Genomic DNA, 17,235 nt, shown 5'->3' on the forward strand with positions numbered 1-17,235 from the left:
TTTGACCTACGTAAACTCTGAAACCTAAAATATGGTCTTCATAGGAGTTGTAGGTAATGATCTTGTGGTTACTTAGAAATTTGAATCACCCAATTTGGACAAACCTATAAAAGGTTATGCCCAAAATACAAAGGCTGTATCATTTTTAGGCGAGAATTGAAATATCGTATACAACGTTTTTAGGGGATGTTACATTATCTCCCCTTTGGGAACATTCATCCTCGAATGAGGAAAGACTTAAATTGAGTAGAGTAGAGTGTAAACCAACAACCCATCATTAATGCAATAGTGTAATTTAAAACATCGTTTAAAATATATTTTATAATTTTTCAAACATATGACAAGAAAAGTTGAGATACAAGGATAAGTAATTGAGCAAGGACAACTTAATACCTTAGGTTTGGGTAGAGGGGAAAAGATGAGGGTATCTCTTAATCATATCCGCTTTTGCTTCCCATGTTGCACTTTCTATTTGTTGATTCCTCCAAAGGACTTTAACAGATGCAACTTCTTTGTTCCTCAATCTCTTAACCAGCCGGTCCAAAATTTCCAAAGGAACTTCTTCATAGGTCAAGTTTTCTTCAATATTCACTACTCCCATAGGTACAATGGAACTAGGATCACCCACACGTTTTTTCAACATAGACACGTGAAACACCGGATGAACCATGGGAAGCGGAGGAAGCCATAAAATCTAAATATCCACATCTATTCGTGCCTACCGAGGAGAATGTTGAAGGTAATGACCATTTCCTTGACTTGAATTCATTTGTGCCTTTTTGAGTTTTGATTGATATTTGTTTGAGAATGTGATTGGTTGAATGACTGAATTTTCGATTGCGATTTGTACCCCAAGTCCATTCTTGGTTGCTCGTCATTCGAGGATGAATGATCCTAAGATTCGGGCCTTCCTTGTACACGTGTGGGGACCATCGTATTTAGTTCGAAGTATGTGCTTGAGTTAAGATGAATCCCTGACAAACTAAAGAGTGTTGGAGGTAATTTGGGGTCATAGAGGACCCCTAGGACCGAGCTAAGTCCTAAAAAGGTTCGTTATGGCTAAGTTAGGATGAGTTCGTGTATGGGGTCGACTTCTAATGGCCTTATCTTTTGAAAGACGGAAATCTAGGTGGACCACGACTTATTAAATTAAAGGTCGTCGAGTCTTCTTTCCAACGCCACCAAGAATGTAAATTTTGGAGTTTGGAGTTGAAAGATATGACGATCCTAAGATGAGCTAGCACGGCAGGAATTTCATTTTTGGCCTGGGTTGCAACTGCTGGGGAAATGGCCCTGGCGCTATAAGGGCGCGATGCGCCACTATCACGCCAGAAACATGCCTCAGTAGTTTGGTCATTGGCACGACGTGCCACTAAAAGTTGTGCAGGGTTTTTCAGGCCAAATTTCTAGAACCCAGAAAATATCGCCTTGGCGCTGTAAGGGCGCGACGCGCCACTATCGCTCCAGGTGCATTTTTGCCTATTTTTCAGAACTTTTGAGGAGGGGCAATTTGTGAACTTACCCAAATTATATATATATTACACTTGGTCTTTTGGGAACCCATTTTTGTAGCCTCACTCTCTCTCTAAAAAGCCCTAGGAGCTTCTCTCTCTCCCTCTTCTTCTTCTTCTCCTTTTCAAACAAAAAGAGTCCAAGAACTTCAAGACTTGAGTCCTTCATTGAAGACCCAACCACAAGGTTTTCTTCAAGTCTTCACTAAGGTATGTAAGTCTATCTAAAACATGGGTTGAGTCCACCCATGTGTCGTACTCTTGCTTTGAGGTTAGATGTTCATGAAAATAGAGTTTCTTGGTATGGTTTATGCTTGTATGAACTTTGTCCCCTATGTATTTGATTCTATATAGGTTGATGTTGTTGAGCCAAGGAGTTCCTAAATTGAGCCTTTATGTGAGTATGAGTCGATGAAGATGAAGTTGTTAAATATGTTTTATTAATCTCCTTAACTATGTGGATTATGATAAAAGAGGTTATTTTCCTAAGAAATGTTGCCTATTATAGAGTGTGATTTAAAGTCTTGAGTTATGATGAGTCTCAAGGATTTTTCAAATGGATAGAGTAAATGATTGGTTATGTCTATATGTTGCTATAATTGTGCATTTAAATTTCTTTTGAAGAGATGATTGAGATTGATCGGATAGTACCATTGGAAGAGGTACGATTGTGATAGAGTTTATAAGTTGACAAGGTTTTAATTAGACTTGTCGATATGAGTTGATCGAGTTGACTGGATGGAGTTTTATGAGCATAGAGTCTTGGGAGGAGTATCGAGCACCGAATTGGGCAAGAATATAGTCCATACTCGAACCTAATACATGTGTTGCCAAATGTAGGGGGGATTGAACAGTTAAAGTCAGATGTTTCCCCGAGAGTTTTGTCCTGACATTATAGGACTTGGTTGGATTGGATCCATGATTGATTGACTCGTTCACGCCCTGGCAAAGTATGAACAGACGCGGCAACAACGTCGGCTTATTGTACTGTCACTGGCTCATAAGTGATAGTTGTCGGTTAAGAGAAACTCCCAAATAGGTCTTGATAGTACTCTGAGTCAGATTGAGTTGAATTGTATGTGATTGGTCCCGTCTAAATTATATTCTTGTTTAGACTTAGGACATTTGATTGAGTTGTTATTCCTCTTGAGTTGAGCTCCCGAGTTGATAAATTCTTCCTTGATGTTCATTATATTCGGCCATTTTACATACTCGTACATTCCATGTACTAACGCTATTTGGCCTGCATCATCTCATGATATACAGACAGGTACTAGAGATCATCAACCGACGCTCTGTTGAAGATCCACATACACCCTCAGCTAGTTGGTGAGTCCTCCTAGTTTCCGGAGGATGTTGAACCTTCATGTAAAGTCTGTTGCCATTTCTCTTATTTTGATTATTGGTAGCCATGGACTTGCATTGGCACCTCTTAGACTTTGATAGAGGCTTCATAGACTGGAGTGTGGGGAGGTCTAACTTTTATTTTGAGGAGTCTTATTTTATTATCTTGTTGGGTTGTAAATGTTTGGCCTCCGGCCCCCATATATATATATATATATGATCAGTATTTCATTATTTGAGTTTTCCGCTATGAGAATATGATTGAATGAAGGTGTAACTGGACCAGGTGGTTCGCTCGGAGGTCAGAAATGGCCTTCGAGTGCCGGCCACGCCTAGGGTACCCTCCCGGGGTGTGACAAACATGGTATCAGAGCACCGAGTTCAAGAGACCTAGGGAGTCTATGAAGCCGTGTCTAGTAGAGTCTTTCTTATGGGTGTGTTGTGCACCACACTTATAAGCAGGAGGCTATAGGATATTAGAAATTGTTTCACCTCTTTCATACTCTGACTTCGTGCGATAGAGTTAAACTCTATAAAACTCCTTTCTAATTCGTGCGTTTGTACGTTATAGATAATGCCTCCAAAACGTACTGCTAGCTAGAGGAATATTGATAACGCCGAGATGCCCCAATCTGAGGCACGCCCGGCAAGGGATAGTGGCCAACCTGTGAGATACTCGGAGGCTCCCCAAGTGCTGTCTACTCCACCTGCACCCACATCAGAGGCAGAATTTCGAGGGGCAATTGCAATGCTCACGCAACTAATAGCTGCCCGAAGTGGTAATCAGAGTTCGCCGACTCTTAGCTCTAGATCCCAAGAGCCATCTGCTGCCACTAGAATTAGAGACTTTCTAAGGATGAATCCGCTGGCATTCACGGGTTCTAAGGTCGATGAAGATCCCCAAAACTTTATTGATAAGATGTGGAAGATTTTGAAAGCTATGCATGCTACGGAAATCAAGGGGGTTGAGTTGGTGTCTTATCAACTCAAAAATGTGGCAAACATTTGGTATAACCAATGGGAACAGAGTAAGGGTGAGTATGCTGAACCTGCTAGATGGGATGAATTTGAGGGAGCCTTCCTTGACCACTTCTTTCCCCGAGAATTGAGGAAAGCGAAAGTGGAGGAATTTGTAAACCTGAAATAGTAGGGTATGTCGGTTAGGGAGTATGGCCTAAAGTTCATCCAGTTGTCCAAGTATGCTCCAGAAATGATTCCAGATATGAGGTCAAAGATGAGGAAGTTCGTCTCCGGATTAGGGAGGCATGTGAAGAAGGAGTGCAAGGCAGCATTGTTGATCTCGGATATGGATCTTTCCAGATTAATGGTGTATGCTCAACAGGTAGAGGAGGAGAAAAGAAAAGACAGAGAAGAACACCTGAGCAAAAAGAAAAAATCAGCGGTCCATGAGAATGAATAGAGGCAAAACAAGGGCAACAAGTCCTTCTTCCAGAAGAGGCCTTCCAACTATGCCTCATCTACCGCAAGTGCGCCTATGCCGCAGAACAGGTATGACCGGCAAGGACAGAGTCGCCAGAATTTCAGCCCCCAGGGTTCTCAATCCCAGGCCAGTGTAAGTCAAGGTTAGAGGGGGAAGCCACCATGTGGCAAGTGTGGTAGGCTCCACTTGGGAGAATGCAGAGCGGGAAGGGTTGGTTGTTATAAATGCGGCCAAGTAGACCATTTTTAGAAAGAGTGTCCAGCATGGGGGAACAGAACCCAGTTCTCTACAACCGTACCGCCAGCTAGGGGTAATTAGAAGGGCGCTACTTCAGGTATGAGTGGAGGTACAAACCGCTTATATGCCATGGGCAGTCGCCAAGATCAGGAGAACTCTCCAAACGTCGTAACGGGTATGATTCGAGTCTCTTCTTTTGATTGTTATGTTTTGATGGATCCGGGTGCCACCCTATCTTTTATGACTCCATATGTGACTAGTAAGTTTAATAAAATTTCCAAATGTCTTTTTGAGCCTTTCAGTATAGCTACTCCTATTGGTGATTCTGTCTTAGCTGAGAGAGTCTATAGAGACTGCACTATGTCAATTCATCACAAGGATACCTTGGCCGACTTAGTTGAGTTGGACATGGTTGATTTTGATGTGATCCTTGGCATGGACTGGCTTTATGTCTGCTATGCCTCTATTGATTGTAGAACTCAGGTTGTCAAGTTCAAATTCCCGAACGAAGCTATCATAGAGTGGAGGGGCAGTCCTGTTATGCCTAAGGGTAAGTTTATTTCTTACCATAGGGCCAGGAAGCTAATCTCAAAAGTGTGCATTTATCACCTTGTCCGAGTGAAGGATGATAATATCGAGTCTCCATCCCTGGAGTCGGTTCCGATTATCAACGAGTTTCCGGATGTCTTTCCTGAATATCTGCTTGGAGTCCCTCCTGATAGGGAGATCGATTTCTTGATTGATATTCTTCCTGATACCCAACCTATCTCGATCCCTCCCTATAGAATGGCTCCGACTGAGTTGAAGGAGTTGAAGGAGCAGTTGAAAGACTTGTTAGATAAGGGATTCATTAGGCCGAGTGTCTCACCATGGGGTGCTCCGGTCCTATTTGTGCGGAAGAAGGATGGGTCCCTTAGAATGTGTATCGACTACAGGAAGCTGAATAAGGTCACTATAAAGAACAAATACCCTCTCCCCAGAATAGATGATTTATTTGATCAGCTTCAGGGTGCCATATGTTTCTCAAAGATAGACTTGAGATCCGGTTAACACCAGTTGAAGGTGAGAGAATGTGATATTCTGAAGACTACTTTCCGGACTCGTTATGGCCACTTTGAATTTTTGGTCATGTCCTTTGGATTAACTAATGCCCTCGCAGCTTTTATGGATCTCATGAACCGAGTATTCAAACTATATCTTGATATGTTTGTGATTGTATTCATAGATGATATTCTGGTTTACTCCAAGAATGAGGAGGAGCATGCCCATCATCTTAGAGTCGTCTTACAAACTTTGAGAGACCAGATATTGTATGCAAAGTTCTCCAAATATGAATTTTGGCTTGCATCAGTGGCCTTCCTAGGCCACATTATATCTGGAGATAGTATTCAGGTTGATGCTCAGAAAATTGAGACAGTGAAGAGTTGGCCCAGACCCATATCCCCGATGGAGATAAGAAGCTTCTTAGGTTTGGCCGGCTATTATCGAAGGTTTATAGAGGGATTCTCATCCATATCATCACCATTGGCTAAGATGACTCAAAAGAAGGCTAAGTTCCAATGGACCGATGCTTGTGAGGAGAGTTTTCATGAATTGAAGACCAAGCTAACTACTGCTCCTGTTCTAACCTTGCCTGAGGGTACAGAGGGTTTTATGATCTATAGTGATGCATCCAGAATTGGTTTGGGTTGTGTGTTGATGCAAATGGGGAAGGTGATAGCCTATGCTTTGAGACAAGTTAAGGTTCATAAGAGAAATTACCCAACTCATGACCTTGAGTTGGCAGCCGTGGTATTTGTACTTAAAATCTGGCGCCACTACTTGTATGGAGTGCGTGTTGACGTATTTACCGATCACAAGAGCTTACAATATGTCTTCAGCCAGAGGGAACTCAACCTGAGGCAAATGAGATGGCTCGAGCTACTCAAGGACTACGACATAAGCATCCTCTACCATCCAGGTAAAGCTAATGTTGTTGCTGATGCTCTTAGCAGGTTGTCTATGGGTAGTATGGCCCATGTGGAGGAGGGAAGGAAGGAATTGGCGAACGAGGTACATCAATTATCCCGGTTGGGAGTTTGACTCTAAGAGAACAATAAAGGTGGAGTAAACGTTCGAAATGGGGCTACGTCCTCCCTTGTAGCAGAGGTAAAGGAGAAACAAGATAAGGACCCCATCCTCCTTCGGTTGAAGGAAGTTGTTCACAAATAAGGGGTGATAGTTTTCACCAAAGGGGGAGATGGTGTGTTGAGGTACCGAAGTAGATTGTGTGTACCTGATGTCAATGATGTTCGAGAGAGGATTATGGACGAAGCGCATAGTTCCAGATACTCTATTTATCCAGGCTCTACAAAAATGTATCATGACTTGAGGGAAATCTATTGGTGGAGTGGGATGAAGAGGGATATTGTGGAATTTGTTTCCAAGTGCCCGAATTGCCAACAGGTGAAGGTTAAGCATCAAAGGCCATGTGGTTTAGCCCAAAACATAGGAATTCCATAATAGAAGTGGGAGATGATCAATATGGACTTTATTACAGGCTTGCCGAAGTCCCAAAAGCAACATGATTCCATTTGGGTGATTGTGGATAGAATGACGAAATCATCCCACTTCTTGGCGGTTAAGACTACTGACACCGCAGAAGATTATGCAAAGTTGTATATACAAGAGATCGTCAGATTGCATGGGGTCCCTTTGTCTATCATCTCAGACAGGGGAGCTCAATTCACTTCCCAATTTTGGAAATCCTTTCAGAAGGGATTAGGTTCGAGGGTGAACTTGAGTACAGCCTTTCATCCCTAGACAGATGGCCAAGCAGAGCGCACCATCAAGACATTCGAAGATATGTTGAGGGCATGTGTGATCGACTTCAAGGGAAATTAGGACGATCACTTACCTCTCATAGAGTTTGCATACAACAATAGCTATTATGCAATCATTCAAATGGCTCCTTATGAAGCTTTGTATGGAAGGAGGTGTAGATCTCCTATTGGGTGGTTTGAAGTTGGTGAAGCCGAGCTGATTGGGCCTAACCTTGTTCACCAAGACATGGAGAAGGTGAGAGTTATCCAAGATAGGTTAAAGACAATCCAAAGCCGCTAAAAATCTTACACCGATGTGAGGAGGAAAGACTTCGAGTTTGAGGTGGGTGATTGGGTGTACTTGAAGGTATCACCTATGAAGGGTGTCATGAGGTTTGGAAGGAAAGGGAAGCTCAGTCCTCGATATATTGGTCCTTACCATATTTTGAGGCGGATTGGGAGTGTTGCTTATTAGTTGGAGTTACCCTCGGAGTTATCTTCTATTCATCCGGTATTCCATATTTCGATGTTGAAGAAATGCTTGGGTGATCCCTCATTGGTAGTCCCCATTGACAGCGTTGGAATTAAGGATAGCTTGTCTTATGAAGAGTTCCGGTCTAAATTCTTGATCGCCAAATTCGCAAATTGTGGAACAAAGAGATCACCTCAGTCAAAGTCCTGTGGAGAAATCAACTTATTGAGGAAGACACATGGGAAGCAGAGGAAGCCATGAAATCTAAATATCCACATCTATTCATGCCTACCGAGGAGAATATTGAAGGTAATGACCATTTCCTTGACTTAAATTCATTTGTGCCTTTTTGAGTTTTGATAGATATTTGTTTGAGAATGTGATTGGTTGAATGACTGAATTTTCAATTGCAATTTATACCCCGAGTCCATTCTTAGTTGCTCGTCATTCGAGGAAGAATGATCCCAAGGGAGAGATAATGTAACACACCTCAAAAACATTTTCCCTAAGATTCGGGCCTTTCTTGTACACGTGTGGGGCCCATCGTATTTAGTTCGAAGTATGTGCTCGAGTTAAGATGAATCCCTCAGAAACTAAAGAGCGTTGGAAATGATGTGGGGTCATAAAGGACCCCTAGTACCGAGCTAAGTCCCAAAAAGGTTTATCGTGGCTAAGTTAGGATGAGTTCGTGTATAGGGTCGACTTCTAATGGCCCTATCTTTCGAAAGACGGAAATCTAGGTGGACCACGACTTATTAAATTAAAGGTCATTGAGTCTTCTTTCCAACGCCACCAAGAATGTAAATTTTGGAGTTCGGAGTTGAAAGATATGATGATCCTAAGACAAGTTAGCACGGCAGGAATTTCATTTTTGGCCTGGGTTGCAACTGCTGGGGAAATGGCCCTGGCGCTATAAGGGCGCGATGCACCACTATCGCGCCAGAAAGATGAGTCAGTAGTTTGTTCCTTGGCACGATGCGCCACTAAAAGTTCTGCAGTGTTTTTCAGGCCAAATTTCTAGAACCCAGAAAATATGGCCTTGGCGCTGTAAGGTCATGACGCGCCACTATCGCGCCAGGTGCGTTTTTGCCTATTTTTCAAAACTTTTGAGGAGGGGCAATTCGGGAACTTACCCAAATTATATATATGTTACCCTTGGTCTTTTGGGAACCCATTTTTACAGCCTCACTCTCTCTCTAAAAAGCCCTAGGAGCTTTTCTCTCTCCCTCTTCTTCTTCTTCTCCTTTTCCAATAAAAAGAGTCCAAGAGCTTCAAGATTTGAGTCCTCCATTAAAGACCCAACCACAAGGTTTTCTTCAAGTCTTCACTAAGGTATGTAAGGCTATCTAAAACATGGGTTGAGTCCACCCATGTGCCGTACTCTTGCTTTGAGGTTAGATGTTCATGAAAATAGAGTTTCTTGGTATGGTTTATGCTTGTATAAACTTTGTCCCCTATGTATTTGATTCTATATGGGTTGATGTTGTTGAGCCAAGGAGTTCCTAAATTGAGCCTTTATGTGAGTATGAGTCGATGAAGTTGTTAAATATGTTTTATTAATCTCCTTAACTATGTGGATTATGATAAAAGAGGTTATTTTCCTAAGAAATGTTGCCTATTATAGAGTGTGATTTAAAGTCTTGAGTTACGATGAGTCTCAAGGATTTTTCAAATGGATAGAGTAAATGATTGGTTATGTCTATATGTTGCTATAATTGTGCATTTAAATTTCTTTTGAAGAGATGATTGAGATTGATCGGGTAGTACCATTGGAAGAGGTACGATTGTGATAGAGTTTATAAGTTGACAAGGTTTTAATTAGACTTGTCGATATGAGTTGATCGAGTTGACTGGATGGAGTTTTATGAGCATAGAGTCTTGGGAGGAGTATCGAGCACCGAATTGGGCAAGAGTATAGTCCATACTCGAACCTAATACCTGTGTTGCCAAATGTAGGGGGGATTGAACCGTTAAAGTCAGATGCTTCCTCGAGAGTTTTGTATTGACATTATAGGACTTGGTTGGATTGGATCCATGATTGATTGACTCGTTCATGCCCTGGCAAAGTATGAACAGACGCGGCAACAACGTTGGCTTGTTGTACTGTCACTAGCTCATAAGTGATGGTTCTCGGTTAAGAGAAACTCCCAAATAGGTCTTGATAGTACTCTGAGTCAGATTGAGTTGAATTGTATGTGATTGGTCCCATCTAAATTATATTCTTGTTTAGACTTAGGACATTTGATTGAGTTGTTATTCCTCTTGAGTTGAGCTCCCGAGTTGATAAATTCTTCCTTGATGTTCGTTGTATTCGGCCATTTTACATACTCGTACATTCCATGTACTGACACCATTTGGCCTGCATCGTTTTATGATACAGAGACAAGTACTAGAGATCATCAACCGGCGCTCCGTTGAAGATCCACATACAGCCTTAGCTAGTTGGTGAGTCCTCCTAGTTTCCGGAGGATGTTGAGCCTTCATGTACAGTCTGTTGCCGTTTCTCTTATTTTGATTTTTGGTAGCCATGGACTTGTCATTGACACCTCTTAGACTTTGATAGAGGCTTCATAGACTGGAATGTGGGGAGGTCGAACTGTTATTTTGAGGAGTCTTATTTAATTGTCTTGTTGGGTTGTAAATGTTTGGCCTCCGGCCCCCACATATATATATATATATATATATATATGATCAGTATTTCATTATTTGAGTTTTCCTCTAAGAGAATATGAGTGAATGAAGGTGTAACTGGACCAGGTGGTTCGCTCGGAGGTCAGAAATGTCCTTCGAGTGTCGGCCACGCCTAGGGTACCCTCCCGGGGAGTGACACATTTCCAATGGTAATTCTAACTCATATGCAACCTTACCAACACGTCTCACGATTCTATAAGGCCCTACATACCTAGGGCTAAATTTCCCTTTCTTACCAAATTGAACCACACCTTTCATGGGTGAAACCTTCAGATACACCCAATCGTCCACATTAAACTCAAGATCCTGTCTTCTAGTGTCAGAATAGGATTTTTGACGACTTTGAGCCATCTTCAACCTTTCTCTAATGATCTTCACCTTCTCCAGAGCATCAAGTACCAAATCGGGGCCCAACAAGGTCATCTCGCTTACTTCAAACCAACCAACCGGTGATCTACATCGTCTCCCATATAAAGCCTCAAATGGCGCCATGTCAATACTTGAGTGGTAACTATTATTATAGGAAAACTCGATGAGAGGTAGATGATCATCCAATTTCCTTTAAACTCCAACACACAAGCCCTTAACATATCCTCTAGTGTTTGAATCGTCCTTTTGGCTTGCCCATCCATTTGAGGATGGAATGTTGTGCTCAACTTTACCTTAGTACCGAGGCCTTTTTGAAATGATCTCCAGAAGTGAGAAGTGAATTGGGTACCATGATAAAAAATAATGGATAAAGGCACACCATGCAACCTAACTAACTCCCGAATATACAACTTGGCATAGTCTTCGGCACTATAGGAAGTTTTAACCGGTAGGAAGTGAGCTAACTTAGTCATTGTATTAACAATTACCCAAATCAAGTCATGACGCTTTCGGGTATGAGGAAAACTCACTACAAAATCCATATTCACATCTTCCCACTTCCAAGTTGGGATTTCAATGTCTTGGGCTAGGCCACCCGGCCTTTGATGTTCGGCCTTCACTTGTTGGCAATTCGTACATTCGGACACAAACCTTGCTATGTCCTTCTTCATGCCACCCCACCAATACAACTCCTTTAAGTCTCAGTACATTTTTGTTCAACCAGGATGAATGGATTATGTAGAATTATGAGCCTCCATCGTGATCAAACTCCTTAGGCCATCAACATTTGGAACACATATCCTACCTTGATAGTATAATACCCCATCTCCCCCTTGGGAAAAGACCTCTATCTTCTTTTCCTTTACCAACTTCTTTAACTCAATAAACTTTAGGTCAAGATCTTTCTTGGATTTAACATCCACCACCAAAGAGGATTCAGACCTATTTTGAACAACCATACCCCCATCATTAGTACCACACAACTTCACCCCTAATCTAGCCAATCGATGAACATCTTTCACCAACTCCCTCTTACTTTCATCCACATGGGCCACACTCCCCATAGACACTCTACTAAGTGCATCAGCAACCACATTATCTTTACCCGGATGATAGTGCACACTCATGTCATAGTCTTTAAGGAGTTCTAGCCACCTCTTTTGCCTTAGATTAAGGTCCTTTTGGATGAACACATATTGAAGACTCTTATGATCAGTATACACATCCACATGCACCACATAGATTTAATGCCTCCAAATCTTCAGAGCAAAAACAACGGCCGCCAATTCAAGGTCATGGGTAGGGTAGTTACACTCATGCACCTTTAATTGCCTAGAAGTATAGGCTATGACCTTGCCATTTTGCATTAAGACAGAACCTAAACCAATCTTTGAATCATCACAATAAACTACAAACCCCTCTAATCCTTCTGGGAGAGTCAAAATAGAAGCAGAGGTAAGTTGATCTTTTAAGGTCTGGAAACTCTTCTCACACTCATCTGTCCATATGAATTTAGATTTCTTTTGGGTCAATTTTGTCATAGGAGATGAGATGGAAGAAAAGCCTTTGAAGAACCTTCTATCGTACCCGGCTAGACCTAAGAAGCTCCTAATATCTGAAGGATAATGGTCTAGGCCAATTTTTGACTGCCTCTATTTTCTTACGATCAACCTTGATCCCATTACCGGACACTATGTGACCAAGAAATGCTACCTCCTTTAACCAAAATTCACACTTACTAAATTTTGCAAATAATTGCCTATCCCTCAATGTTTGAAGCACAACTCTCAAGTGATTTTTATGTTTTTCCTCACCCTGAGAGTAAATTAAAATATCATCAATGAAGAGCACCACAAAGGTATCAAGGTAAGGTTTGAACACCCTATTCATCAAGTCCATAAACATTGTCGGTGCATTCATTAACCCAAAACTCATCACCACAAACTCATAGTGACCATACCTTGTTCGGAAGGCTGTTTTGGGAATGTTACACTCCCTTACCCGTAGTTGGTGATAGCCGGACCGAAGGTCGATCTTAGAGAAGTGACTTGCCTCTTGCAATTGATCAAACAAGTCATCTATTCTAGGGAGTGGGTACTTGTTCTTAATAGTCATCTTATTTAATTATCGGTAGTCTATGCACATTCGAAGTGACCCATCCTTCTTTCTTACAAATAGAACGGGAGCACCCCATGGAGAAATACTTGGTCTTATGAACCCCTTCTCTAACAAGTCCTTTAACTGTTCCTTAAACTCTTTTAATTCTGCCGAGGCCATACGGTAAGGAGGAATAGAGATAGGTTGGGTATCAGGGAGGAGATCGATACCAAAATCAACTTCCCTTTCGGGAGGGACACTAGGAAGGTCATCGGGAAAGACATCGGGGAATTCATTGACTATAGGAACTGACTCAAGAGAAGGAATTTTGGAGTTGACATCCCTAACCCTCACAATATGGTAAATACATCCCTTAGAAATCATTTTGCGGGCCTTAAGATAAGAAATAAACTGACCCTTCACCACCAAATCATGACCCTGCCATTCAATAACAGGCTCATTTGGAAATTGGAATTTGACTCGACGATTCCTATAATCTATGGAAGCATAAGATGCATGTAACCAATCCATCCCAAGAATGACATCGAAATCTATCATGTCAAGCTCAATGAGATCACAAGGAATAACTTTATGCAAGATAGACACAAGGCAACCCCTATAGACCTTTCTAGCAATAACTGACTCACCAACGGGGGTAGACACCTAATAGAGCTCTAATAACATTTCAGGTAAAACATTAAATCTATTAGCAAGGAATAGAGTAACAAAAGATAAATTTGCACTCGGATCTAATAGTGCATACACATCAAAAGAAAAGACCTTTAACATACCGGTAATGACATTGGGTGCATCCTTAACCTCTTGTCTCCCATGCAAGGCGTAAAAGAGGTTGGTGCGTTGGACACCTCCTTGGACTTGTTGACCATGAGCAATTTGGCCTTGAGTCCTACCACCACCATCTCTATAATCCTTAGAATGGTGGCCCAGCTTGCCAAACTTAAAGCATGCATTGGAGCCAGCTAAGCATTACCCTTTGTGAGTCCTTCCACACTTCTTGCAAGTGGGGAAAGTTTAAGTAGCAACATTCTCTCTTGGAATCATTGGTTTACCACTCTTGTCCTTGTTGAACCTTGGAGGAGGAGTATTGGTAGAACCTTGTCCCACAAATCGTTGCCCACCTTGGCCTTTGCCATTGTTACCATAATCGGACCTTTGAGGGTTAAACACTCCACCATCCACTCTAGCCTTTTTGAACCCCCTTGATCTCTCTCTAAGCTTATCTTCTTCAATTTGTTCTTCGTAAGTTATTAAACGAGAAATATCCATCTTCTTGACCAACATGGCCATTTTGCACTCCTTGGACACCAAGCTTGACACACCGGTAATAAACTTGCTCATCTTAGCTCTTGGGTCGGAGACCATGAAGGGAGCATAGTTAGACAACTTAGTGAATTTGAGAGCATACTCCCTCATGCTCATACTCCCTTTACGGAGGTTGATGAACTCTTGGATTTTGGCCTCCCTTAGCTCCAATGGGAAGAAGTGGTCTAGGAAGGCACCTTTGAACTCTTCTCATCCTATCGACCCTATTTCTTCATACCTCTTAATAACCCATTGTTCATACCACACTCGAGCCACACCTTTGAGTTGATAGGCTACTAGCTTGGCCTTCTCATTTGGTGGCACACCCATGATAGCCACAATCCGATACACCTCATTAATGAACTCCATAGGGTCCTCATCTAGTTTCGAACCATCGAACTCGGTTAGATTCATCCTTTGGAAATCCCGAATCTTACAGGCTGGATTTTGCATTTGGGGAGGAGAAATACCTAGATTCCCTTGGTTAGCTACGACTTGGGCTAACAGAGTAATAACACTACGAAATGCGGTATGGGTTACCCCATCCTTATGATGTTGGGCATTAGAAATCGGAGGAGTTTGGTCCTTATTATCAACCCTTGCTCTTCGAGGTGGTCTTTCACGAGTCATTATCTAGAGGATACAAAATGGGTCGTTAGTTAAAGGAAAGCTTAGGACACTCTAAGGTATGACATAAATTTGAAAGAAGTGAAAATTTTCCTAAACGCCTCATAGTCTTTTATTCATAATTGTGGTGCGCTTCACAACCATGAACAAGAACCTATTCAACGCGGCATGTTGGACTTCCAAGGATCATTCAAAACCTCGGGCTCTGATACCAAGTTTGTCACGACCCAAGCCTAGGGCCTAGACGTGATATGGCGAATGAGGAACCCGAAAGTACCTCAAACAAGCCTCTTAGCATTCTTTTAGCCTTTCATAGGTAATGACGATAAATAAGGAAGCGGAAATCATAATAGTAAATATTCAACTTACATATGTCCAACAATACCTCTAACTATTAGATTTAACGAGGCTAAGACAAGTCCCTAGATCACCCTTAATGATAATAGAAGAAATACCATAGTAAAATATCTCAACATATCATAAGCTAGAAATATAAAGGAGTATTGTTCCCGGAATATGGGAACTCACCAAAAGTAGTCTTCAAATGAAGTCTCAACTAGCCACGTGGAGGAGAATGAGGAGGAGCACCGATCCCTACATGGTGATATCATATAGGCAAAAGAGTATGCGTTAGTACTTTGAATGTACTAAGTATGTAAGGATGCATGAACATTGAGGAAACATTATAACATTTATGTAATATGGAACATAATGTAATACATGTAAAATAAATCATATGGATATCCTTTAAAATATTCATTTTGTGGGAAAATAACCATAACCGATATTTAAGACCATGCGAGCTATTACATGGAATCCAACATAACCCCTTACGTTGGCCGAGTAGACTACTTACCGGGTAGAACTCCATCAACTTCATTCATTTCTTTAACTTTAACTTTAAGGGCTATTTATGGATCCATTAGCCTAAGCCTACAAGGGCTCCAATGTTGGCACATAGTTAATGAGACAAGGGGTTGCTACTAGGATTCCCTTACCGAATCCCACCTCAATGCCTCATTCGGTGCTAAGTCAATCCCACAGAATAGTTTAATACTTCAAAATATTCATAGCATATAACTTGAGAATTCAAACATCATATTCGGTAGAATAGATCATTAAAACATTTGATAATTCAAATATGCAAGAATTGTCCTTATTGCATAAAGAATCCATCATTCATATCATTTCATCATTCTTTCATTTCATAAGACTCCCTTTTTGATCATAGATATTGCTTTCATAAACATTTATTTGGAGTCAAAGATTTCAAGTCAAACTTTATTAAAAATATAGTAAAACTAGGTGGGTTCAAATCACTTCAACTTGCAAATATGTATGTAAATAAATATACATAAATACTTTGAAATCCATTAATTAAAAATCATGCTTTAAACAACCCACCATGAATTTCAAGAATCTTTAAATAGATAAATAGAGGAATTACTTGTAAACCATCAATTCATACATATGAAATTATGTTACATCAAAATAGGACAATAATCATTAGTTTAACCATGATTCATACTATTAAGTAAAATTAAGAATTACCATAAAAAAATATTACTTGAAATCAAGAGACTTAATTGAAAGAGTTTTTGGACTACATGGGTGGAAGAACCCATGGATAAATACCCACATAACTTAAAGTAAAGCTTAAAGAAAATAAACATAATTTATCATATAATTAAAATAATTTAGACATGAGAGTGGAAGAAATACTCTTATTGAAGCCTTACATACCTGGAATCCGAAGCTTTAGTCGGAACCGAAAGACTTAATAAACACTCTTGAGTCCTAACTTTTCTCCCCGTCAGAACATTTTGTATACTACCCGGAGTATACGAATCACCGCAATAGTATTTCTTCACTACTAAGAACTAAAACTATATTTGAGAATGTATAAAGAAGTGTATAGAGAGAAGACTTGCTTGAGAAAGCTTGATGAATAAGATCAGGAAATAAGGTGGGTATTTATAGGTGGGAAAGAGAGACCTAACAATAAATAAAATAATTATAAAGAAAAATCTGAAAATTAAATAGAATATATTGATGTCATGATGATGTTAAATGGAGGACAATTTATGTCATGAGTGATGTCAAATGTATCTAGATCTTTCCATGGTAGGTGAAATGAGTTATCTTTGACAAAATACTCCTTTACGGAGCTGCGTTTGAACAAGATAAATTCCTTATTAGGATTTGGTGTCTGCATAAGAATTGTAGATATAGAAGTATAGTTTTATGTTGTTCAAGAATCAACCAATTTGGATAATCCTACAGTAAGATATTATTTTTCTTATATAAACACTCCTTTCCGTT

This window comes from Solanum dulcamara, chromosome 2 (genome assembly GCF_947179165.1).
Source record: "Solanum dulcamara chromosome 2, daSolDulc1.2, whole genome shotgun sequence".
Classification (NCBI taxonomy): Eukaryota; Viridiplantae; Streptophyta; class Magnoliopsida; order Solanales; family Solanaceae; genus Solanum; species Solanum dulcamara.